At 45.3% G+C, this 26,806-nt stretch overlaps 1 pseudogene; it reads left to right on the top strand.

The window, feature by feature from the left end:
• Nucleotides 1-13,529: 13,529 nt before the first annotated feature.
• On the top strand, nucleotides 13,530-26,177 carry LOC101126534 (calmodulin-1-like; annotated as a pseudogene).
• The last annotated feature ends 629 nt before the right edge of the window (nucleotides 26,178-26,806 follow it).

Below are 26,806 nucleotides of genomic sequence, written 5' to 3'. Positions count from 1 at the left end.
TGATTTTGGGGGCTGCCCAATTCGCAAATGATTCATTTCTCAATTAAACTCCTTTAAATTTAATGTGGCAGAAGTTCTTCTTTTAACAGATGGTGTCAGAAGTGGGGTTCGAGGTAGAGCTTTGATGACCCCAGGAGTGCTGAGTGAACAAGCAAGGTGCCTGCTAGTCCCACTTGTGTCCACTGATCTCTCGGAGTGGCTGGTAATTGTGAGTAATTCTCTCTTGGATTTTGGGGCTCCATGGATTTGTGCTTTGAACTCTCTGAGTTTCTTTGAGCAAATTTCTAATCTGGGACCTGTAATCCTGGCACTTTGGGAGGCCAAGGCGGGAGGATCTCCTGAGGTCGGGAGTTCGAGACCAGCCTGGCCAACATGGTGAAACCCTGTTTCTACTAAAAATAAAAAGTTAGCTGAATGTGGTGGCATGTGCCTGTAGTCCCAGCTACTCAGGAGGCTGAGACAGGCGAATCACTTAAACCCAGAAGGCAGAGGTTGCAGTGAGCCGAGATAGTGTCACTGCACTCCAGCCTGGGTGACAGAGTGAGGCTCCGTCTCAAACAAACAAACAAAAAACCCTTAAAAACTGGCAAATGAAAAATCTTACAACTACTGGATCTTCTTTCTCTGTGTGTAGTTATATATGTGTTGTGTGTGTGACGTTTATATAAAGGAGCTCTAATTAATTGGTTTAAAGAAAAATAAGCGCTTAAATATTTTGAAAGAAGAATAAAAACTGTAATGTCTCTTAGTTCATATAACTTTAGTAATCTTTGGGAAATAAAAACAGCTTTAAAGATTATTGGTAAAATAAAGACATTTCATCTAAATTAGGCAGGTCAGATCTTATGTTTACTAAATGCTTTAAGGTTATAAATTGCTTTAAGTTATAAAAATTGTTCAACTTGCCTACTTTACAGCTGGGTAAGGCCTGGGGACATGTGGAGTTAGCCACATCCCTAGCTATGCTGGAAAGAGTCTTATCTGCACTTCTGTGTAGTACCCTAGGCTCCATACTTAGGTACATAATTAAAGTAACCATACCTACGCTCCATACCTAAGTACATAATTAAAATAACTTACTAGGTTTTTCACCAAAATTAAAAATTGCTAAGAGTTACGATTATCACATGTAATTGAGACTACTACAAAAATAGTTTTACATGCAAGGTGTGTTAGAAAAGTAAAATGTGTTTTAAGTAAAAGACGATAAGAAGGCATGGGAATGTAAATTTTTGCCTAGTTTAGAGGGTTAAGGATTGTTTTAAAGTATGTAAGATAAAGCCAAAGATTTGAACAAGTTGTGGACGGTTTGTGAAAAATTAATTTTGTGAAAAGAAATTCTGTGTGGACATTGGCTAAAGTTCAAGGGGAATTATTAAGGTTTTCTGTAAGTTGAACATTGGAATAAAAGCACAACAGGTTTTTCTTACAGCACTGCTCATTCTTTAACAAAAATTGTTAAGGGTTATAAAAGGTGTATGAGAATCTCACCTTATGGTCAAACTGATTAAGATTGATAGATTTGTCTATAAGGTTTTATTAAAAATTGGGGTTGACATTAATAGTAAACTAATGCGAGGGTAAAATTTGGCTTTCTCTCTTGAATGAGATTTTCATGTAATATTAAAGGATAATGACAGATTTTTGTTTGCCTGTTAAATAAACTACAGGAAAAAAAGAGGAAAGACAAGAGACAGATTGTATGGAAAGCTAATCCTTCCCTCTTTCAATGCCTTTTTAAAAATTTTTAAGTGGCCAGGGGTAGTGACTCACACCTGTAATGCCACCACTTTGGGAGGCCAAGGCGGGTGGATCGTCTGAGGTCAGTAGTTCAAGACCAGCCTGGCCAACATGGTGAAACCCTATCTCTACTAAAAGTACAATAATGAGCTAGGTGTGGTGGCAGGCACTCGTAATCCTAGCTACTTGGGAGGCTGAGGCAGGAGAATCACTTGAACCCGGGAGGCAGAGGTTACAGTGAGCTGAGATCGTACCATGCACTCCAGCCTGGGCAACAAGAGTGAAACTCAGTCTCAAGAAAAAAAAAAAAAAAAAAAAAGTTCTGTAGTCCATGACTTATTATGGAAAAGATAGAATGATCCAAATTAAACATATATTGGTGTGATGACTTCTAAATTGCTAAAATAGTTTATGACCAATGTTTAGTTGTCACTAAACATTGTCAAAGTGTTTAGTTGTCACTAAACATTGTCAAAGTGTTTAGTTGTCACTAAACATTGTCAAAGTGTTTAGTTGTCACTAAACATTGTCAAAGTGTTTAGTTGTCACTAAACATTGTCAAAGTGTTTAGTTGTCACTAAACATTGTCAAAGTGTTTAGTTGTCACTAAACATTGTCAAAGTGTTTAGTTGTCACTAAACATTGTCAAAGTGTTTAGTTGTCACTAAACATTGTCAAAGTGTTTAGTTGTCACTAAACATTGTCAAAGTGTTTAGTTGTCACTAAACATTGTCAAAGTGTTTAGTTGTCACTAAACATTGTCAAAGTGTTTAGTTGTCACTAAACATTGTCAAAGTGTTTAGTTGTCACTAAACATTGTCAAAATGTTTATTTTGACAAATATAAAAACCATATTCCTGGGAAGACAATCAAAACTTTAGGTACATTTGACTACTTGATGGGCCATTTAAACATTTATAAAGGGATTTCATTTACCTGTCATTTTCAATGCATGTTTTCTGGTTTTATAAATATGTTCCCATGCAAGAGGGCTGATGTTACAACAGTAGCTTATTATGCCACAGTGTATTTTCACAAGGTAAAGAAAGCTTTTTATGGTTCACTGAGGACAAGCAACCCATTCACAATCTAGAACCTGATGACTGGATCTTCTGGGAACATCAGAGAAAGACTGTCCTTGCCATCCACACTGCAACAAAACTTTGGGTCCTTGAAACTTGGGTTCATAATCTCACAACTGAGAAGGGTTTCTCCACACTGTTGGAACTGTACACCCATTAGAACCCTTAAGGTAAAGCTAACCACGGAAGTTTCTCCCCAGAAGAAGATGCCATCCTTGATGTGAACAGCTTTTCCCAAGATCATGGATCAAGACTCTTATCTTCAAGTATTTTTTTTCCTTGCTTATACCTCTATGAACAATAGAAGTGAAAAGGGGGTCTGTTATTTGCACTTACAGAATATACTTTTATTTGTGAAGGATTTTGCAGCCAGCCTTATTCATGGATAACCTTATACTTTGATAGATAAAAGATGAAGGCCCAATGTAGGTGAGAAACTTTAATGGTACATATGTTGCCACATAGTCAGAAACAAAACATTGATTCACTCCTCTTAACACATATAATGAGTTAAGGAGAACATTGCTAGGAGGCCTCAGTCTTCTAGAAGGGCATCATTTGTTATGTCCTTTTTCATGGTTTAGAGTAAAAGAGGCAATGATTAGAAATGTATCCCTCATAATAAGCTCTATAGCAAATTCTACTGTAAAGGCTATGGTTACACAACAGACTTTAAATTCTTTTATGAAAGTTACGCTAAACAATAGAATTGCTCTAGATTACTTACTGGCTAAATAGCAGTATCTGTGAAGCTGCTGGCACTTATGGCCCATGGAGAAAACATGGGGTATTACAGAGATTCAGTTGTAGGGGTTGAATGAAAAGACTGCTTAGTTAAGCGAGTAGACTCTTTATCTAGCTCATTCTTTGATCTATTTAATTTTAGGTGGTTTGGTTTATGGGGACCCTGGGTAAGGAGCATACTCCAAACTCTCAGTATTATCCTCCAGATAGCCATAATAGTAATCTTCCTGGTGCTCTTCATTCCCTCAAAGGTTTTAAGTGTTTACATGCAGCCATCTCTAGAATGTCAAATGGTCTGTCTTCAACTGGAATGACAAGAACTGAAAGGAATCTGCAACCATGGGGACACCATAACCTATGAATGACGTGCTGAGGCGAGAAACCCAAAATGATGGTAACAGAGTGGCACTAAGGCCCAAGTTTTAGTCACACTCTCACCTAAGTGAGAACCTAAGTAAAATTTTTAAACAAAATCATGAGAAGCCATTGTTTTGGAGCTTATGCACTAGGCTCCAACAGACCAAACCAAACAAAAATGGAGTCGCTTGTGCTAACTGTGACATAATCAAACTAAGACTTTAAGGAAACACTCAGGTCCTAGAACAGACCAGGTTTTGTTTTTCTCTCTCTACAGGATGTTCCAGCATAAGGAGCTACCCTCTACTCAGCCTTTGTTCCTACCTTCGCAAAACTCACTGTTCTACTGTTCCCCAGTGGGCTTCAAGGCTGAATAGTACATTTACCTTGGTGATAATGACATCAATGACTAAAATTTTGGTCAATCTCTGAAAATTGAGAAAATGACTAAAAGGGGAGAATTGTTAAAGTTAATTAAATATGGCCTGAGAAGGACTCCGTACTTCTATATTTGAGTCCTTGTGGATGAACTGTAACCTAATTTAATAGGTAGACAAGATTGAGAACCGAACATAAGAATATGCGCCTGTAACCATAGCTGAGACCTGGCCAATCCCAGCAGCCATTCTTCAACCATTCATGCACTGCTGAGTGTTCAACCGTGTTCAAATAAGGCAAACACCAACCTGTAACCAATCCAGCTGTTCTGTACCTCACTGCTGATTTTTGTATGTCATTTCCCTTTTTTTGTCTATAATTTTTTTCTGACCACGAGGAAACCCTGGAGTCTCTCTGAGCCTGCTGTGATTCTGGGGACTGCCCAATTTGTGAATGGTTCATTTCTCAAATAAACTCTTTTAAGTTTAATTGGCTGAAGTTTTTCTTTTAACAGTTGTATAATTTACGCAATTTCCAAATTCGCACTACTATAAATAAGTGTACAATGAATATTCTGTTTTCTTTTTTCTTTCTCTTTCTCGTTCCCTTTTTTTTTTTTTGAGACAAAGTCTCACTCTATCACCCAGGCTAGAGTGCAGTGGTGTGATCTCAGCTCACTGCAGCCTCGACTTTCTGGGCTCAAGTGATTATCCCACCTCAGCCCCCAAGTGGTTAGGACTACAGGCTTGCACCACCACACCTGGCTAACTTTTGTATTTTTTGTAGAGACTGGGTTTTGCCATGTTGTCCAGGCTGGTCTCAAACTCCTGAGCTCAAACAATCTGCCTGCCTTGGCCTCCCAAACATATATTCTTGTTGACTTATTCACTTCTAATCTTACAACAAATTCCTACATATAAAGTGATCATATGACATTTTGAGGGCCTTTGATGAACACTGCTGAGTTGCCTTTCCCAAGGACTTTCCTACCTGTGGGGGATAAGGGGTGGGGGTGAGGCAGGGGAGGCTCCTAAAATCTTGCCAGGCAATGGCTACAGCTTCTGAGCCTCCCCTGGAGAGGATCATTCTGTAAGGGCCTCTCAGGGGTGGATCTGTCTGAGGCACTTGGAGAGGAAATCAGCAGCCCCGTGTCAAGTTCATTGCCTCACATCTTTCCTCTTGGGGCTTTCCTTTCTTCCTCACCCGGGCTGAGCTTTCTGGGTCTGGGTCTGCAGGATGGGGTTGGTGGGGTGGGAGTGACCCACTTCTTCCCATCTCAGGGAGGTCTGACCTCCCTGGGCAGCACAGGAAGAAGGCAAGCCTGCCTGGAACCCCCAATAATTAGGAACCACTGCCATCTAGTGTCAGCAGTGCTGTGAAGATTTAAATATTAAAACCCACTCCAAGCCCTGAAGAGCACCGCCTTCCCCACGGGCACCCCTCAGGGACCCTACAGGCTACAGCAGTGCAGGCCTGAGCGAGAAAATGCTCATTAGGAGAATTAAACATCTGGGGAAGGATTATGAAATCTGATTTAGAATGGCTTGGGACTGCCAGAGAGGAAGTGGGGAGTCCAGAGAGAAGACTGAAGAGAAATTTTCTTGAAAGATAGATCACATTAATTAGAGGGTGGCAGCAAATCTAACGTTAAGGAAGAAACAAGTATCTGGGGAAAACACTTCTTGGGATGCCTAGGAGGTGTACGGAATCTCCCGTGAGTCTCAAGACGGACCCAAGGCTTGCAGAGTTAAAAGAGCCCTCCCAGCTCACTCAGCCCACTTGGGAAGAGCCATTGGTGCTGCTGTCCCCAGGACTCTGCTCTGAGACCTGCCCTGCATTCCAGCCTGGGCCCTGCTCTGAGACGCAGCCTGGGTTCTTCTCTGAGATCTGCCCCATGTTCCAGCCTGAGCCCTGCTCCAAGATCTGCCCCGTGTTCTAGCCTGGGCCCTGCTCTGAGACCCACCCTGTGTTCCAGCCTGGGCCCTGATCCGAGATCCAGCCTGGGTTCTTCTCTGAGACCCGCCCTGCGTTCCAGCCTGGGTCCTGCTCTGAGACCTGCCCTGTATTCCAGCCTGGGTTCTTCTCTGAGACCCGCTCTGTGTTCCAGCCTGGGCCCTGCTCTGAGACCTGCCCTGTATCCCAGCCAGCGTTCTTCTCTGAGACCCGCCCTGTGTTCTCTACTGGGTTCTGTCTCTCTGACTCAAAAATGATGGCGGTGGTAGTGCAGTTTCTTGGGCGGGGGGGAAGAGGTTAGAGCTGTTCAGCCCTCAGGCTGCTGACACCACTGTGGGCTACAGGGGCAGCTTCACTCCGGGGGTTCAAACCCCATTTCTGTCACCTTTTTATTTGTTGTGGAAACTTAGGTAATTTCTTAAACCTCTCAAAGACTCAGTGTAATAGGGTGAATAGTGACTCTCAAAATCCATCTCCACCCAGGACCTCAGAATGTGACAAATTTCTGTATTTGGAAATAAGGTCTTTGCAGATAAAATTAGTTGAGTTCATCCTGGATTTGGGTGGGTCTTCAAATGTGATTTATAAGATGGAAAGAGACGCAGAGACACACAGAGGGGAAGCCCGTGTGCAGGAGGGGCTGGAGTGATGCGTCCACAAGCCGAGGAGCCGAGGGATTGCTGGGAGCCACTGGAATCTCAGAAGAGGCAAGGGAGGATTCTTCCCGGGAACCTTGAGAGGGGGCATGGCCCTGCTGATGCCTTGATTTGGAGCTCTTGGTCTTCAGAACCCTGACAGAATACATGTCTGCTGTTTTAAGCCATGGGTTTATGGTAGTTTGTTAGAGCAGCGGTGGAAACAAATACACCTAGTTTCCTGAGAAGCAGAATGGGGCTAGCACCACCTCGGAGTTGCTGGCGATGAAGCCATGCATTATTTCATGAATGACTGGGAAGTCACCTCCCATCGCTGGGCCACAACGGCTAGATGGTGGAAGGCCCTCACTTTCTGCCAGGTGCATGGTAACCACTTAACAAACGTTAGCAGTCATCACTTGGGCTGGTTCTTTGCTTTTGAGGGTCTGCATGGAGACAGCCTGGTCCTGGGGACTTCCTCCCATTCAATCTTAGGTAGCATCCCTGTAGCCCTTCCACTCCTCACCCGGATAGCAAATCCCTCAGGCCAACACCTCTCTGGCACCGGGGCACCTTGATGACCCTTTCATCCATTCCTCAGTGCACTGCTGCCCTGGGGGACGTGGCCTCCTTTCAGCTCCTCAACCACCCCTGAGGTCCCAGGGCACCCCCTCCCTGGGGCTCCTCCAAATGCTGCCTTCCCATCTCTCCTGAAGGGCTGGTGGACATTCTACCTGCATTATAGACTCTGGCTGGCTAGAGGGGACCCTGGGAGCAGTGCCCCATCAGTATTTCAGTGAGTAGCTAACACCCACCACATGGCCAGGACCCGGCCACAGAGGGGCTGGAGCAGCCCTGGAGGTTAGGCTGCGTTCCATTCCCACTGAGCCCTGTCGTCCACATCTGAAATGAATCCCAGTGTCTCAGCCACAGCCAACCCCCTCACAGATACCCACGCTGTCCCCTCAGAGTGGAAGTCAACTCCAATACCTGCTTCCAGACAGTCTCAGCCTCTGCCCCCAGCTCCCATCTCTGTCACCAGGTGAACACCTTGCCCACACAGTGTCATCTGTTTCCTGCAGGCAGAGCAATACCAGACATAGGATAGAGGTCATGGAGTCCAGAGTCTTCTCCGTGGGTTTCTGAGGCTGCCATGGAAACAGGCATTGGGAGCTGAGTGAGTCAGGGTATAACATGTTTACGCAGCACCTCCCATGTGCCAGGCATAGTGCTATGTTATGGGATTTTAGAAATAAGTGAGAATCTACTCTGTTGCTTTGCTGGTGAGACTGCCAAGTTGACCTCCATCTCTCCTTTCTGTGTGAAAAGTTCTAGGAGCTATAATTTTAGAAACTCAATGGATTACAAAATAATTTTACCACTGACCGTCTATTAAATACCTGGAAAACTTCACAGCTTCAGGCTCACTGGCATGAGTCCTTCTGTAACCAAGAGGTGGAGTTTATATGTCCTTTTTAGTTTAGGTGGTTTTTAAACATGTCTGAGAATTCTTTGACACTCCTATCAAGTGTTGGGGGGGGTCTATGTCTCCTCCCCTGTGACTTGGTTAGCTGGGGCTGCCAGAAAAAAGTACCAAGGATGGAGTGGCTTCAACAATAGAAATTTCTCGCAGTTTTGGAGGGTGAAAGTCAGAAAGTTCTGGAGGGTGAAAGTCACACCAGCATGGTCAGGTTCTGGCGTGGGCCCTGCCTGGCTTTCAGACAGTGGTTTCTCGCTTTTTTCTCACATGGCTGAGAGAGAGAGAGGGGGAGCAAGCTCTGTGGCATCTCTTTATAAGGGCACTGATCCCATGATGATGGCCTTACCCTTATGACCTCATCCAAACCTAATTACCAAAGACCTTTACAGAGTCTACATAAGAACCCCATGGCAGGGTCTAGCCAGGCCCCAGAGCTGCATGTGGGTCATAATTATAACAAATGATTATTATGGTTTATGCCACATGGTCATAGATACCTAAAGCAGCAATCTCCACTGGCTGTTTGTTTAGCTAAGGCCCTTTCTACCATATCCTGACTTGAGTGGGAATGCTCCCTGCACCCCTGCATGCCTGCCTGCATTGAAAGAAAGGGCTGCAACTTTGTGTCCCTTCACCAGGCTTACACTTAGCCTCAGCGACAGTCAGATCGTGAAGCTCTTTGTCTGTAGCCATGGTTCTCAGCCGCAGCTGCGTATTAGAATCACCCGGGGAGATTTTCAGAGTTCTTATGCCTAGGTTACAACCCAGACCAGTTAAATCATAATCTTCATGAGTGTGGCCCTGAAATCAATATTTTTCAAAGCTCTCCAGGGATCTGAATGTGCAGCCCAGCTAGAGAATGACGGAGAGAGTGGGTGAGGCTCAGGCCCACCCTGCTGTAGAAGGGCAGCCTCCCCCACCACCAGGCGCAGTGATGCCAGCACCCCCTCTCTGGAGGGGCACTGGAACTCTCACAGGGGAAATAGAAATTTGGGCAAAGGGTCTATTTACTCTTCTCTATTTCGCGTCAGTGAAGTATGTCATACCTGAACCAGCTTATTCTTTTACCTAATGCCCTCCTCTCTTTCTATCATACCCAGTACCTGTTTTCTTTGGGAAGGGTCTTCTGATCATTCCAGGTGTATCAGTTGTCTTTCGCTGCACTACAAATTACTGCAAACCTCAGACGGTTAAAACTGCAATAAACATGTATTGTTTCATCCCATTTTGTGGGTCAGGAATTCAGGAGGGCTTAGCTGGGTGGCTGTAACTTGGAGTTGCCATTCAGATGTCAGGGAAGAGTGTAGACACCTGAAGGCCTGCCTGGGGCTGAGGGAGCCACCTCCCTGGTGGGGCACGCATGTGTCTGTCTGACACGTTGATACTCACTGTTGACAGGCAGCCTTGGTGCCTCGCCATGGGGGCTTCTGCACAGGGTTGCTCAGTTTCCCCACAACGTGGTGTGTCAGAGCTTGCAATCCAGAGAGACAGAGGGGAAAGCTGCAGTGTCCTTTTATGACCTGACCTCATAACCCACACATGATCATTTTTTCAAGATCCAACTGGTACACAGGCCAGGCATACTCACTGTGGAGGGGGCTCCTCAGGGGCATGGCTAACTGGTGGTGGGAATCCCTGGGGGTCATCCTGGAAGCTGGCCCTCCCACCAGGCCCGAGTCATCTCCCTCAGATCTGCTCTCTGCACCAATAGAATCCTACAAGAAACTTCCAAGAGCAGAGATTCCCAGATGCTACTTGTGATGCTCTGATTCCATCAGGCCTAGAAATCTGTATTTTAAAAGGTTCTTAAAGCAGTTTCGGTGATCATATGGGAATCTATAACTGTAGAGTTTTGGCACTCTGTGTCTGGCTGAGTGGGGTCCTCTTTGGCTTCTTCTGCCATGGGCTGGCCCACATTAGGGGAACCCTGCAGTCCAGAAGAGGGGCCTGGTGTTCTTTCAGGAGCAGCCATTGTATCCCTCGTTCCTTTTCTGGCCACGCCTGTGTTCCTTTCTTGTCACAACCACGTATGGCCAGCAACCGTGTGTGGCTGCCAGGACATGGGGCTGTGCAGTGGGAAGGGAAAGGGATTTGGGTACCCCTGACTCTTTCCATCTGGAGAATAAAATTTTGCAGATGAGCTGGGGAATCCTCTATGTTCTGAACCCTCTCCATGTCCTGCCCTTGCCTGCATTTTAGTGTAGTGGTTGAGAGCCAGACTTCCCAGGTTCAAGTCCTGTGTCTTCTAGTTACTCTCATGATTTAGGGCGAGTTATTACAGTTTCTGTGGCCCTGCATCCTGAGTGAGGCAGCTGGGTGGGACTGGTTCTTGCTCCTGTTTATCCTTCATCATCTGTCTGCTCAGGGAACTGTGGTGTTCACGGGCTCAGAGAGGCGGCTGCACGCCTGGCCTGTTCGGCTGCAGGCTAGGGGAAGGGGCTGTGGATCTGGAATTCATGAAGGAAGAGTGAGCATGACTTGCTGCTGAATTCCAGCAAGAATTTCAGCATGTATGGGAAAGAGAGCAGTTAATAAAGATTCCTCGGGTTTTGCTTTGAGACAATGGGGAAAATATAGGTGTAATCTGCTGAAACGGGGTTGGCTGAGGGAACAAGCTTAAGGTATTTGGTAAGAGGTTGTTTTGATTTTTCTGAATTTGAGACACCTACTAGACAGCTAAGTAGGCATTGGGATATTTGAGTTTGGATTTCAGGGAAGATGTTGGGGCTGGGAATAGACATTTAGTGATCTGAACATTTGGCTCTTATTCACATCAGGGGTGGGTGGTGGATGAGAGAGAGGGGAGGGCCGGCAAAGGGTCCTGCAGGGAGCTGCCACGGAGGGTGCAGCAGCTCAGCGGGGCATGGTCTAGAAAGGTGGGAGATACTAGAACATGTTGTATGTTTATGGTAATAATTGGGGTGGTGTCAGCAGATGGGGGGAACTGATGCTGCCCAAGGGAGAGGAGATAATTACAGGCGCACAGTCCTTGAGTTGACACGAGTGGGAGGGACTGCTTGAGGAAGGAGCGAGGGCTTTCGCCAGCAGCCACAAAGTGGGCAGGGCCTCACCGGGCCCAGGTGCAGGACATCCTGCAGAGGTGGTGGCAGTAGAAGATCATTGCATGTGCACACTCAGCAAAGTAAGAGGTGATGCCGTGGTTGGAGAGTGAGGAGAAGGGAGGGGTGTGGGGAGTTTAAGCAGTGAGCGGTTGTGAAAAAAATCTTCAGGGGAAGGGAGAGCAAATGGATTCTAGAAATATGGAGGGTCACTGGGCAGGTGGGTGGGCCTTGGGATTTATGGCTATACAGCCAGCGAGGCTGCCAGCACCAGCAGCCTCTGATGAATTCCGTTTGGTGTTCAGCCCCTCTCTCCCTGACAGGATGGCTTTCCCGAGAAGGAATCGCCGAGAAGAGGTGAAAATTGGCCTTCATCCTAAGAACACAGAAGAGAGCTACAGGACGGGAAATCACACTGGGTGGCCAGGACAGATGTCCTCTGTGTGTGAACACATGGAGCATCCCCGTCACTGTTGCCTGGAGCCCAACTGCAGTGATGGCAATGGCGGGAAGGCTGCCAGGACCTGTCCAAGGGCCCAGCATTTCCCCTGCTCAGGGAAGGCACCATCAGCCGGGGTAGCCTCCTGCACAAGTGCGGGAGGAAAACAGTGAACCAAGCCAGACACGGTCCCCACCTTCCTGGAGCTCGAGTGGGGTCAGGCTGCTTTCCGTGAACTTCTCCCGGGCAGCTCCCCTGCTGACTGGCTGTCCAAGGAAGGTTCCTGGCTGCAGCCCAGTCTCTGACATCCCTGGGCATTTGGAATTGGAAGGCCCTCTTCACTCTGCCCACTTGATGTCCCCAAACCATGGCCCAGTTGTCAAAGTGGGTCCTGAGCCAGGACCTTGCCTGTTGATTTTCTTCAAGGTTGGTGCCAGCAGTCCTGACTTCTTCAGTGAGGGAAGATGGGCTCCTGGCCGTAAAATCCACCTTACAGGTCTGCAGGTGTCACATAGCAGGGACCTGACCTTCCATGCCGATCCCGTCTGACACTGGGGTGTCTGACAGGCAGCCAGCGGCAGGCACAGCAGGCCCTCTTCTTTTAGCATATGGAGTTCAGGCTACTGATGTGTTCTCTCAGGTCCAGAAAATCCGAGCACCAGGAGGGAATCACCCTGGGAGATATTTACCCAGAGATCCTCGCCGTCCTCACTGCAGTCTGTTCAGGCTTCCATGACAAAACCTGATAGACTGGGCAGCTTAAACAACTGACATTTATTTTCTCACAGTCCTGGAGGCTGGAGTAGTCCAAGATCAAGGTTCCAGCAGGGTTTGGTTCTGGTGAGGGCTTTCTTCCTGGCAGACAGACTGCCGCCTTCTTGCTGTGTTCTCACACGGTAGAGAGGGAGAGAGAGAGCTCTGACATCTCCTCCTTTTTTATAAGGACACCAGCCCTATTGGGTCATGGCTTACCTTCATGACCTCGGTTAACCTTAATCACCTGGTGATAGGCCCGGTCTCCAATACAATCACGTGAGGAGTTAGGGCTTCAGCAGGTGGAGTTTTGGGAGACACAGCTCAGCCCATAGCAGTCCTATAGCTCCATCTGGGCCCAAGAAACCCCTTATAGAGTCCCAAACAGGCTCTGCCCAGCAATATTTGGTTGTACTTCTGGATGACTGGATTTCTGAGGGTGGCACCTCAGAGCAGGCATGTCCTGCTGTCTGGAGTGAGGAGCTTGGGATAAAGCGCTGATGTTCCTGATTCTGAGGCTCCAGTCCTTCTGGAGGGAAACGGCATTTCTGGCGTTTCTGCTCCTCTGGCTATCTTGGCACCCTGAGGCTGCCCAAGGCACCTGATGTGCCTCATGTGAGGCGGCAGCTCCCCCTCCCTGCCCCAGTGGCCCAGCCCATCTGGCATAGCGCCAGGCCTCGTGAGGACGCTCTCTCTGCTGCCCCCAGGTTCATTGTTTCACATGAACTCTGGGGAAGGGTGTGGGAGCCGGGGGGCTGTGCTCAATATATGTCCTAATTTTAGAAGTAAGATTGGCAGATTTCCCTCTGTTCTAGCTAGGACTAATGATAGAAGCCCAAATACAATCAGGTCAAGAACAAAAGGGTCCTTCCTGACTCTCAGAACTAGTTTAGTGAGTTTCTTCAGCAGCAGTGGGGTCAGGCTGTCAGTGCCTGCCAGAAGTCAGCCTCCCGCCCTCTCAGCTCTGCTCTGCGCTGGCTGGACCTTCCCTGCTGTGGAAAAGATGAACTCCAGCGCTCCAGGTGCACACAATTCCTGCAGTTGGCAATTGGGTAAGGAAGGAGAATTTTGTCCTCGAATGTCCTCTCCCCTATTCGTGGACGTTCTGGTTGCTTTTGCTTGGATCCTATTCTGTGGGGTCTGGAGGCATGGGGCACCCTGATTGGCCTGTCTTGTTATGCAGGAGGCTGTGGCCCTGGGTTGTCAGCCTGGCAGCACTGTGTCTGGTGCTGGGGTCTGCACGAGGAAGCTGCACGTGGACACAAGTGCAAGTTTGCCTGCTCCTCAGCCTCTCCACGGCGTGCATCTGAGGTCCAGGCTTGGCCGCAGTGCCCACACTTAGAAGAGAGCATCAGGAAGCTTCCGCTGTCAGGACAACTGGACTATGTGCCTCCCATTCCCAGGTCCCAGCATGCTCTGGCTGCCTCTGTTCAGCTGTGGCCTTCCTCTCGTGCAGCATGCTCCTCCCAGCCCCATCACTGCCTTTGCAGGCTGATCAGCATGGTCACGAACATGGGGCTACACAGGGGGAGCTGGTGACCCACGCCCGGCCTCTTCTTGCGTGAGGTGCTTGTTGGCCATAATCGTGTGGCTCTTTGGCCCACCCCAAGGTGGCCTTCTGTCAACATGCTTTTGACTTTCTGGCAAGTTGTCCTTGTCTTGCCTGTGTTTTTTTTTTTTTCCCGTGTGACTTTTTCTCCAGCATGTCCTCACCCCCTTCAGGCTCCGCCCAAGCCTGCAAGGAGAGGCCAGGAGAGGTGGAGATGGCAGCTGCTACGGCTTAGTTTCCTTAAAGTTGTGTCCTTGGCTTCGTGGAGCTTGAGGGGAGGTTTGTAGGCTTTAAATATTTTTGCTCTTTGGATGGAAACCCAGGGCCACCCGGTGGCATTCTCCTCCACTGGCGGGTGCTGTAGTGTAGGAGTAGTATTTGTGAAATTGATTTAAAAGCTGTTTGTTCCAAGTTCAATAAGAGAACTATGGGAGATGTCAACACGTTAGACTATGGGGTGGTGGTCTTTGGGGATGGTGGTGGGAGAGGGAGTTCCCATTGGCCATCATCCCAAGATGCCATTAATGCTGGGACAAGAAGCAGGGCTCAGGGAAGTGACCCCGAGACAGGAGTGAGGACAACGCCCTCATCTCCCAGGGGTGGGGTGTTTGTTCCAGGCTCTGAAGTTTGGGAGGCCTATGTCATCTTTTGTAGGGTGTGGGGGTGCCTCATGGAGGCAGTTAAGGCCCAAGGTGGGAAACTGGACCCTGGGGGATGGACGGGGGTCTCAGCCCCCATGTAGCTGCACAGCACTCTGAGGCAGGGCCTCATGGTCAGGTGTGGGGTCCAGAGTCTGTCAGACCCAAGGACAGGCTGGTGGTGTTGTGTGTGCTCAGCCTGGGGGGTCTATGGTCTTGGGGGTCCTGAGGGCCAGGATGGTCTAGTGCTGGCATGGAGGCGTGGAGTGTGTTGGGCAGCCTGAGACAAGACCCCGGAGGAACTCTCAGGAGAGCCTGGGCACATTTTGAAGCATATCCATTGCTGGAAAGGGATATCCCTGTAGGGGTCTGTGGGACCAGTCTGTGGTTTTCCCCAGTTTAATCCTTCAGTTCTGGCATTCAACAATAGATTTTTCTGGCTCCCAGATTATAGCTTTTTCTAAACTCTAGCTCAGTCGTTTCCAAACTTGGTTGGTGGTAGGCTTTGGAAGAACAATTTCACCAAACTTCTCCAAGATCCAAGTGTCAGATGATGAAGAGCAGAGCTCAGGAGCCAGAGTGGTCCTCTAGCTTCCACCAGTCACCCAACATGTAAGTTACCACCACAGGGGCGGCTCTGAGTGAGTGTCTCCTTAGTGGTTTCCTTAGTGGGTGGAAATAAACGAAGACCACCCAAGCAAGGACAAAGGCTGTTTATTCAGAGCTGCTATAGCAAGGGGGTCCGCGGCCATCACTTGTGTCCTGACAGACTCACAGGCAGGTAAGGAGTGGAGAAGCTTCATCATGGAAAAGGGGAGGCTTCAGAGGCCTGGTGGAGGCTGTGGGCCTGGGGAAGCCGGAGGCGGCTGGTGAGAAGTGGGCATCCCATGGAATTGGCTAGGGGACATACTGGGCTTTCTCTGGTTAGTCCTAGATTGGAAGCAGAGACAAAAAGTAGGAAAACTTCAGTTATTATTCAAGTCCTGGCCCTTTGGGTCTGATTGTTAGAGAATGTATTGTTTAATTTCCCATATTATTTCTAGAGATAGCAATCTGAATTCTTACAAGCCTGGCATGGAGCAGGCTGGCCTCCCGGGCTGGTTCCTGTAGATGATGGCTTGGCTTGCTGGATTGGTTCCTGTAGATGTCAGGTTGGTTCCTGTAGATGTCGGCTTGGCCTCCTGGGCTGGTTCCTGTAGATGACGGCTTGGCCTCCTGGGCTGGTTCCTGTAGATGATGGCTTGGCCACCTGGGCTGGTTCCTGTAGATGTCAGGTTGGTTCCTGTAGATGTTGGCTTGGCCTGCTGGGCTGGTTCCTGTAGTTGACCGCTTGGCCTCCCGGGCTGGTTCCTGTAGATGACGGCTTGGCCTCCTGGGCTGGTTCCTGTAGATGACGCCTTGGCTTCCTGGGCTGGTGGCTGCAGGGGGTGGGTGGGAGTTCTACTCTTATAGATGCTCTGGCCATTGTCCATTTGTGTACTCAGTCTCTGAAGTGCTCGGCCGTAGTAAGCACTCCCTAAAAAGTAGCTATTGTTGTCTCTGCCACCTGATGATGACCAAATTATTCACCTGGACTGTCTTAGAACTAAGTCCTGTGCATGTCAGTGGCTGCTTGGCACACACACCCTGGGCCATCTCCAGATGTGGCTGACTCTGGCCTCATGTGGTCTTTCCATGGCAGCTGTAGCTAGGGGGCTTTGGCACATCAGTGCAGTCAGATGACATGGTGGAAATATTTGTTGAATGGATTGCTAGACTCCTTTCCTAGAGGCTCAGGGTCCACAACCAATGTCATCATATTGTATGTGCTTTGCATTTTAAATTCTCCAATGTCATAGTCTTCCCCAGGCCAGCATACATCCTTTACAGGGAATAAGGCACTTTCAGAATGTCTTATCAGTCCCTCCCTTCACATTTCTTGATTTCTCTTTCTGTGCTTCTCTCCCTCATTTCCTTTGGTATGTTCCCTTGATCTCCAACTTTTCTTTAGTTTCTCATTATTCTGACTATTCCCTAATTTTCACAGCTTCCAAAATATTTCCAGAATGGGAGATTGTATTACTTTTTCCTATTGCTGCTATAAGGCTTAAAACAACACAAACTTATTACCTTAGAGTTCTGGAGGTCAGAAGTCTCATGGAGCTAAAATCAAGGTGCCAGCAGGGCTGGTTTCTTCTGGAGGCTCCAGAGGAGGATCCATTTCCTTGCCTTTTCCACTTTCTGCAGGTCACATGTATCCCTTGGCTCATGGCCCATCCCTCCCTCTGAAAGCAAGCAGTGTAGTATCTCCAGGTCGGCTGGCATCTCTCTCCTGTCCTCTCCGACCCCTGCTCTGTTATCACCCCGCCTTCTCTGACTCTGGCCCTCCTGCCTCTCCTGGAGGGACTCCTGGAGGGACTCTGTGATTACACTGTGCTACCTGAATAATTCAGGATAATCTGCTCATCTCAAGACCCTTCCTTGCATCTGCAGAGTCCTTTTGTCATGGAAGGTGACAAATTCATTGGTTCTGGGATCAGGACATGAACAACGGTAATAGGCTGAACTGTGACCCACCCCCCCTTTTCATGTTTAAAGTCCTAACCCCCAGAACCTCAGAATGTGATGGTACTGTGAGATGGGGCCTTTAACTAGGCAATTAAGCTATGAGGTCAGTAGAGCGGGCCCTAATCCAACCTGACCAGCATCCATATAAGAGAAAATTTGAACAAGGACACGTATAGAGAAGAGACTGTGAAGACACAGAGAAGACAAGCATCTTGGCAGGTCTCAGAGGAAACCAACCTGCCCACACCTTGACTCGAACGTCCAGCCTCCAGAATTGTGAAAAAAAAAAAAAAAAAGAATTTCTGTTGTTTAAGCTGCCCAGTCTGTGGTATTTTCTGTGTTACAGTCTGTGTTACGGTGGCCTTACCAAACTACTACGACATCCTTGGCTGGTTATCTGTCTGTCAACCACAGAGGTTATAGCCTACATGTTGCCTAAGTTTAGTTAGTTTTAGAAGCACTAATACTTCTTATTTTACTTGACAGGCATAAGAAGCCAGGGGCCTACCTCTGCCGAAATACTTAAATGGGGTGAGAGGGTGTGAGCCTCTCAATAATTGAAAGTCTTTGGCTTCTAAATTTGACACGGCCCCTTTCAAAGACAGCCAGGAGGCAACAGGCATTTTCCATCAGAAGGTTAGGACTGGAGTGGAGTCAGGATTTTCAAGCACTGGCAGCTTGTCCAACACAAAGGGACACTGTCCTAATGGAGATGAGAAACTGTGGACCCAGCCTGGAGAGAGTGATCGGGAGGTCTGTGTGCACGTGGACGTGATCCATCCTGGAGTAAATTCAGGAGAGTTTACGGACGATAATAAAATTGACTAAAGCACATTGTGGATCCCCAAAATCTGAGACAGGTCTCGGTTAATTTAGAAAGTTTATTTTGCCAAGATTGCAGACACACATCTGTGACACAGTCTCAGGAGGTCCTGACGACATGTGCCTAAGGTGGTCAGAGCACAGTTTGGTTTTATACATTTTAGGGAGACATGAGACATCAATCAGCATATGTAAAATGAACATTGATTCGGTCTGGAAAGGTGGGACAACTCAAAGTGGGGAGAGGGCTTCCAGGTCATAGGTAGATAAGAGACAAATGGTTGCCTTCTTTTGAGTTTCTGATCAGCCTTTCCAAAGGAGGCAATCAGATATGCATTTATCTCAGTGAGTGGAAAGGTGACTTTGAATAGAAAGGGAGGCAGGTTGGCCCTGAGCAATTTCCAGCTTGACTTTTCCATTTAGCTTAGTGATTTTGGGGGCCCAAGATATTTTCCTTTCACAACACGCACTTTTTATTATCACCGTTGACTAGAAATTATACACAACGTCAGTGCTGAAGGACTCCTGCCCGCTGCTGAGGAGGAAGCTCTTCCACTGGGGTGGGTGGGGAGGTGAGGGCTCTCTCTCTGTCCTCCAAAACTGCTGCGAAGGCGGCCACATGGTGTTAGAGGAAGGAAGAACACCGAAGAAAAGTGACTGTGTCAGAGGATCACAAAAATAATTGTGCAGTTATTTAATGTATTTCTCCTCCACTGCCGCACAAGCACTACGAGGGCAGGGTTGTGTTTGTTCTGATGATTACAGCAACGTGGCCTAGCATAGTTCATGGCACACCATAAGCACTCAAAATACTTCCTGAATGAATGAAGAAATTCTGCCTGGAAGGGACTTTGTAGAGTCAGGTGAAGCTGACATCATTTCTACATTGCCTTTCAATTTTTTTTTTTTTTTTTTTTGACAGAGTTTCACTCTGTTGCCCAGGCTGGAGTGCAGTGGTGCAATCTTGGCTTACTGCAACCTCTGCCTCCCAGGTTCAAGTGATTCTCATGCCTCAGCCTCCCAAGTAGCTGTAACTACAGGTGCACCAGCATGCCTGGCTATTTTTTATATTTTTAATAGAGACGGGGTTTAGCCACGTTGGCCAGGCTGGTCTTGAACTCCTGACCTCAAGTGATCCGCCCGCTTCAGCCTCCCAAAGTGCTGGGATTACAGGCATGAGCCCCCGTGCCTGGACTGCCTTTCAATTTTTTAAAGGATGTTTACATTCATCTCATTTGTTTCAGATATTCGAGGTTGTCAGTATCTGCATGGCTATGATGACAGTGGTCCCTTCAGGGAGGTAAAGGGGCTTGCACACACCCTGGTGTGACCCATGGGAAACTGGGATTGGAAAGCAGCCTTCAGACTCTGAATCATCTTCTTCAGCTTCTTACTTTCTCAGATGAAGAAACAAAAGCCAACAGAGGTCAAGTAATTTTCACAAGGTTATACAACTTGCTTACATAAAAACAAAATCATGGAGAAAATCTGTAGGTAAAGATAAACAGTATTTTTCTCAATTATTTTCCTGCAGTTCTTTGATTCTAGTCCAAGGCAGATTTCTGAGCCAATGGGTAAACACGCCTAATGGCTTCTTTTGAGAAAAGTCTGTTCAGATCCTTTGCTTATTTTTAGATCAGGTTACATGTTTTCTTGCTATTGATTTGTGTTCCTTGTATATTTTGGATGTTAACCCCTTATCAGCTGTATGGTTTGCAAATATTTTCCTCCCGTTTCACAGGTTGTCTCTTTGCTCTGTTGTTTGTTTCCTTTGCTATGTGGAAGCTTTTTAGTTGGATGCAGTCCCATTTGTCTATGTTTGCTTTTGCCATCATATCAAAAAAGTCATTGCCCAGACTGATGTCAAGAAGCTTTTTCCTATGTTTTCTTCTAAGACTTTTACAGTTTCAAGTATTGCATTTAAGACTTTAATTCATTTTGAGTTTATTTTTGTATTTGGTGTGACGTAAGGGTCTAATTTCATTCTTCTGCATGTGGACATCCAGTTTTCCCAACAGCATTTATTGAAGAGACTGTTCTTTTCCCATTGTGTGTTCTGGACACATTTGTTGAAGATCAATCAGCTGTGAATGCGTGGATTTTCTTCTGGACTCTCTGCTCTGTTCCATTGGTCTGTATTTCTTTCTTTTTTTTCCTTTTGTTTTGAGACGGAGTCTTGCTCTGTTGCCCAGGCTGGAGTGCAGTGCGTCACTGGAGTGCATCTCTGCTCACTGCAACAACCTGTTGAACTGCAACAGGTTCAAGTGATTCTCCTGCCTCAGCCTCCCAGGTAGCTGGGATTACAGGCGCCTGCCACAGCCTGGCTAATTTTTGTATTTTTAGTAAAGGTGGGGTTTTGCCATGTTGGCCAGGCTGGTCTCAAACTCCTGACCTCAAGCGATCCACCCGCCTCGGCCTTCCAAAGTGCTGGGATTACAGGTGTGGGCCACCTTGCCTGGCCAATTAGTCTATATCTCTGTTTTTAAGTGACCACCATGTTGTTTCGATTTCCAAGGCTTTGTAGTATATTTTGAAATCAGGTATATGTTTCTGGCTCTGTTATTTTTGCTCAAGATTATTTTGGCTATTTAGCATCTTTGTTATCTTTTATTTAGCTCCACGCAAATTTTAGGATTATCTATTTCTTTGAAAACTGCAATTTGAATTTTGATAGGAATTGTATTGTAAATCACCTTGGATACTACATTTTGACAATGCTAATTCTAACAATTAATGAACATGAAATACCTCCCCACTGATTTGTGTTTTCTTTCATTTCTCTCACCAGTGTTTTATAGTCTTTAGTGTACAGCTCTTTCACCTCCTTCCTTGGTGAAATTTTTCTTAAGTATTTTATTTTTTGGTAGCTATTGTAAGTGGGATTTTTTTTCTTGCTTTCTTTTTAGACAGTTTGTGATTGGTATTAGAAACCTTACTAAATTTTGTATGTTGATTTTGTATCCTGTAACTTTACTGAACTTGTTTATTAGTTCTAACAATTTTTTTTGGTGGAGTATTTAGGATTTTCTGTATATAAGATCATGACATCAAATGGAGAAAATTTTACTCCTTCATTTCTGATTTGAATGCCTTTTATTTATTCATTTATTTAGCCTAATTATTCTGGCTAGGACACCCAGTGCTATATGGAACAGAAGTGGTGAGAGTGGGTTTCCTTGTTTGCTCCTGATCTAAGAGAAAAAGCTTTCAGCTTTTCACCCTTGAGTATGATGTTAGTTGTGGGTTTCCCATATATGGTTTTTATTATATTGAGATGCGTTCCTTCTATATCTAATTTGCTGAGGATTTTTTTATCATGAAAAGATATTGAGCCAGGCACGGTGGCTCACACCTGTAATCCAAGGTGGATGGATCACTTGAGTTCAGGAGTTCGAGACCAGCCTGGCCAACATGGTAAAACCCCATCTCTTCTAAAAATACAAAAATTAGCCAAGTGTGGTGGCACATTCCTGTAATCCCAGCTACTAGGGAGGCTGAGGCAAGAGAATCGCTTCAACCTGGGAGATGGAGGTTGCAGTGAACCGAGATTGCGCCACTGCACTCTAGCCTGGCTAACAGAGCAAGACTCCATTTCAAGAAAAAAAAAAAAAAAGAAAACATACTGAATTTTGTCAAATATTTTCTCTGTGTCTATAGAGATAATCATGTACTTTTTATCCCTTATTTTATTAATGTGGTATGTGACATTTATTGATTTGTGTATGTTGAACCATCTTTGCATCCCTGGGGTGAAACTCACTTGATCATGGTACATGGGTGTACTATAAAATTCTGTTTGCTAGCATTTTGTTGAGGGTTTTTGCATCTATGTTCATCAGGAATATTGGCCTATAATTTTCTTTTCTTATAGTGTCCTTGGGTGGCCTTGGTATTGGGGTAACGCTGGGCTTGTAAAATTAGTTTAGATGTATTCTGTCTTCTTTGGTTTTTTTGGAATAGTTGGAGAAGGATTGGTGTTAATTTTTCTTTAACTGTTTGGTATAATTCACCCATGAAGCCATCTGGTTTAGGGCTTTTCTTTGATGGAAGGGTTTTGATTACTGATTCAATTTTCTGACTTATCATTAGTCTGTTAAGATTTCTCTGTTTCTTCATGATTTAGTCTTGGTAGGCTGTTACATTTCTAGCACTGGGTCCATTTCTTCTAAGTTATCCAATTTGTTGAAGTACAGTTTTCAATAGCAGTCTCTTACAATCTTTTTTATTTCTGTGGTATGCATTGTAATGTCTCCTTTCTCATTTATAATTTTATTTATTTGAGTCTTTTCTCTTTTTTCTTAGTTAGCCTATCTAAGGGTTTGTCAATTTTATGTTTTCAAAAAAGTAACTCTTATTTTAATTGATCTTTTCTATTGTTGTTCTAGTCTTTATTTCATTAATTTCTGTTCTGATCTTTGTTATTTTTTCCTTCTGCCAAGTTTGGACTTAGTTTTTTCTTCTTTTCCTAGTTTCTTGGGATGCAACCTTAGGTTGTTTATTTGAGATTTTTCTTTTCTGATATAGACATTCATTGCTACAAACATCTGTCTTAGAACTGTTTTTTGCTGCGTCCCATAAATTTTGGTTATGTTGTGTTTTCATTTTCCTTTGTCTCAAAATATTTTTAATTTCCCTTTAAATTTTGTATTTGACCCATTGATTGTTCAGGGGTGTGTTTAATTTCCATCTATTAATGAATTTTCTGGTTTTCCATTTGTTCTTGATTTTTACTCTCATACCGTTATGGTCAGAAAAGATACTTAATATGATTTCTGTCTTCTTAAATTTGTTAAGACTTGTTTTGTGGCCTGACATACAATCTTTACTGGAGAATGTTACATGTACACCTGAAAAAAATGTATATTTTGCTATTGTTGGATAGAATGCTTGTATATGTTGGTTAGATTTATTTGGTCTATGGTGTTGTTCAAGTCGAGTGTTTCCTTATTGATTTTCTGTCTGAATGGTCTGTCCATTGTTGAAAGTGAGTTGTTGAAGTCTTTTACTATTATTGTATTACTGGTTATTTATTCTTGCAGTTCTATTAATATTTGCTTTATATACTCAGGTGGTCCAATGTTGGGTGCAGATTTATAATTGTTATAGTATCTTAATAAATTGATGACTTTATCATTATATGAGAAACTTCTTTGTCTCTTATGACAGTTTTGAACTTAAAGTATATTTTGTCTAAATATAGCCACTCTACTCTCTTTTGGTCACCTTTTGCATGTAATATCTTTTTCCATTTTTTTACTTTTCACCTCTGTGTGTTTTTAAAGCTAAACCAAATCTCTTATAGGCAGTATATTGTTAGATCTTGTTTTTTTTTTTTTTTTTTTTTTTTTTTTTTTTTTTTTACTCATTTGGTATTCCACATCTTTTAATTAGAGATTTTAATTCATTTACCTTTAAAATAATTATTGATTAGGTATGGAGTTATTATTGTCATTTTGTTACTTGTTTTTAATTCAGTCTTTGTGTTCTTTAGGTCTAGAATTTCAGTTTTTTAAAATGGTTTCTATCTCTTTATTTAACTTATAATTATGTCCATGTACTGTTTTCCTGATTTGGTTTAGTTGTTAATTTGTGTTCTCCATAGCTCACTCAGCTTCTTTAACAAGATTATTTTGAGATTTTTGTCAGGTAGTTAGTATATCTCCATATCTTTAGAGTCAGTTACTTTATTTTTTTCCTTTGGTGGTGTCATGTTTCCCTGATTACTTGTGATATTTGCCTTGCATTGGTGTCTGTGCATTTGAAGAAGTAGGTACTTCTTCTAGTTTTTACATCCTGGCTTTGACAGTGAAAACCGTTCACCAGTCAGCACATCTAGAGATTTTGGGTGGGCCACCTTGTGGGGATCTGTGGATAGGATTGTTGCTGGAGTCTTCAGGCAGTTTGGCCTGGTTTTGGGTCATCAGGTGGGTGAGCCTGTTTCTTGGATTTACAGGGGACTTGCCTAGTGCCAGGGTCCACTACAGTGGGCCTTTTGACTCAGTTTTCAGGAGCAGACTTGGAACCCATGTCTGCAGGTCCTGGCTGGAACCCTGGGTCCACAGGAGAAGATCTGGTACTGGAGTGGAAATTAAGCATGAGTCTGCAAGGGGATGACTTGGTGCTGGGAGACCTGGTATCTGTGTCCATGGAGATTAACCTGGTCCTGAATCTGTGGGGGCTGGCCTCACACTAGGGTGAACTTGGGGGAACCTGGCATCTGGCCCCTGGGGGCAGGTCTGGTGTCTGAAACCATGGAGATGGGCCAGGAGACTGCATCCTTAGGCATGGTCCTGGAGCCTGGGTCCACTGGGGCCAGCCTGGAGCCTAGTTCCATGGGTGTGGTCCTGGAACCCGAGTCTACAGTGACTGGCCTGGTGTTAGGGTTTATAGGGGAGGGCCTGGATCTTGAGTCCACTGGAGTGTGTAGCCTGAGGGCTACATCTGAAGTTTCCTTCCCACTGAGGGGCTCACCTGGTGTTGGAGAAGACATGGAGCCTAGGGTCATGGTGGGGGGGACTTGGGGTCTTGCACTAGAGGAGCTGATCACTGGGGCATTCCTGAAGTCTGGGACCATGGGAGTAGGTCTGGTGCGGGGCCAGTCCGGAATCTGAGGTGGGCCTGGAGCCTGAATTTGCAGAGTTAGCCTGGAGCCTTGGACTTTGGGGTCTGACTAGGCACCAGGTTTTACTGCTAAGGTCCACAGCAAAATTGGGGGCTCACTTCACTCTCCCTTCCCCACATGGAGGGTCTCTTTCCAGGCTGCACTACCTGGGCTTGGGGGAGGAGTGATGTGTGTCATCTGAAACTGTCCTTCCTGCCCTCTTTTCTATTTCTCTGCTGCGCCCAGGTGCTGAAATGTCTCCCTTGGATTCCTTTGCTCTTATGAAGGTATTTTCATGCATGAATAGTTGTTCAAATGGATATTTCTAAGAAGGCACGGCTATGGAAAATCATATTCCACCATCTTGCTTGGGAGATTGACCTTTTGAATATTTTTACTTACAGTAATGCTATTTAAGGAGTAGATGATTTATCCAAATGTAGATGGAATGGGATTAGTCCTCTCTATCAATCCCTCTCCCCTCAAATCAAAGGAAATAGCAATCAAGAGGCAAAAACTTTGATAATCTGGTTCACCTTCTTTGTGTTATTGTATTCATTTCTGTTAGCCATGTAAACATAAAGTTTTAGTGCCTTAATGAAACATCTTCAGTTTTTCCCCTCTTTCATTTTTCCAGGGTCCACATTCCACAGAGAGACACAATTCTGTGGGTACAGCTCGGCCTGGATTTTAGTCGTCTGTAGTCGTGACTTGTTATTGCTTATATTAAAAAGTCCTGTGCAGTGGTGCTGGGAATGTCATGGATGAGGTGCCATTACTCACAGTAGGTGGAGACACGTGGTGGCACAGTGCACAGTGCACAGCATGCCCTCAGCAGCAGCAGCAGCAGAGGAGGCTCCCCGCAGTCCCCAGTGCCGATGCTGCCCCCTCGCCCCTTCTGCTCTTCCTCCCTTCACTGGCACCATGGCTGATCAGCTGACCAAAGAACAGATTGCTGAATTCGAGGAAGCTTTCTCCCTGTCTTATAAAGATGGTAATGGCGCTATCACAACAAAGGAACTTGGAACCATCATGAGGTCACTGGGTCAGAACCCAGCAGAATCTGAATTGCAGGACATGATCAATGAAGTGGATTCTGATGGCAATGACACCATTTAATTCCTCGAATTTTTGACCATGATGGCTAGAAAAATGAAAGACACATATAGTGAAGAAGAAATCGTGAGGTATTCCAGTCTTTGACGATAGTGGCAATGATTACATCAGTGCAGCAGAACTACGTCATGTCATGACAAACTTAGGAGAGAAACTAACAGATGAAGAAGTAGATGAAATGATGAGAGAAGCAGATATTGATGGAGACAGACAAGTTGATTATGAGGAATTAATACAGATGATGACCTCAAAATGAAGACCTACTTCCAACCCCTTTTCCCTGTTCTAGAAGAATCAAATGGAATCTTTTACTTACCTTTTGCAAAAAAAAAAAAAAAAAAAAAGAAAAAGAAAAAGAAAATAAAAAAGTTTCTAATTTTTTGTTTCTGTTTCTTTCTTTCTTTTTTTTCTTAAAGACAGAATCTTTCTCTGTCACCGAGGCTGGAGTGCAGTGGTGTAATCTTGGCTTACTGCAACCTTTGCTTCCTGAGTTCAAGCGATTATTCTCATACCTCAGCCTCCCAATTAGCTGGGATTACAGGTGTGAGCCACTACTTTCAGCTAATCTTTGTGTATTTTAGTAGAGATGGGGTTTTGCTATGTTGGTGAGGCTGGTCTCAAACTCCTGGAGTCAAGTGATATGCCCGCCTCAGCTTCCTAAAATGCTGGGATTACAGGCATGAGCCACCATGCCCAACTGATTAATTCTGTTTCTGTATAGCAAAACTGAATGTCAAAATTACCTTCTATCCATACACACAAAATCTGCATGTATTTATTGGTGGTCCTGTCCCCTAAAGACCAAGCTACACATCAGTTTTACAACATAAGTACATGTACTACCTTAATAATAAGGACTCCTTAAAGTTCCATTTAGTCATGATTAATACACTGTTTGGGCCGGCCAGTTTTT

This window comes from Gorilla gorilla, chromosome 6 (genome assembly GCF_029281585.2).
Source record: "Gorilla gorilla gorilla isolate KB3781 chromosome 6, NHGRI_mGorGor1-v2.1_pri, whole genome shotgun sequence".
Lineage (NCBI taxonomy): Eukaryota > Metazoa > Chordata > Mammalia > Primates > Hominidae > Gorilla > Gorilla gorilla.
This window is presented reverse-complemented; position numbering and strand designations above follow the sequence as displayed.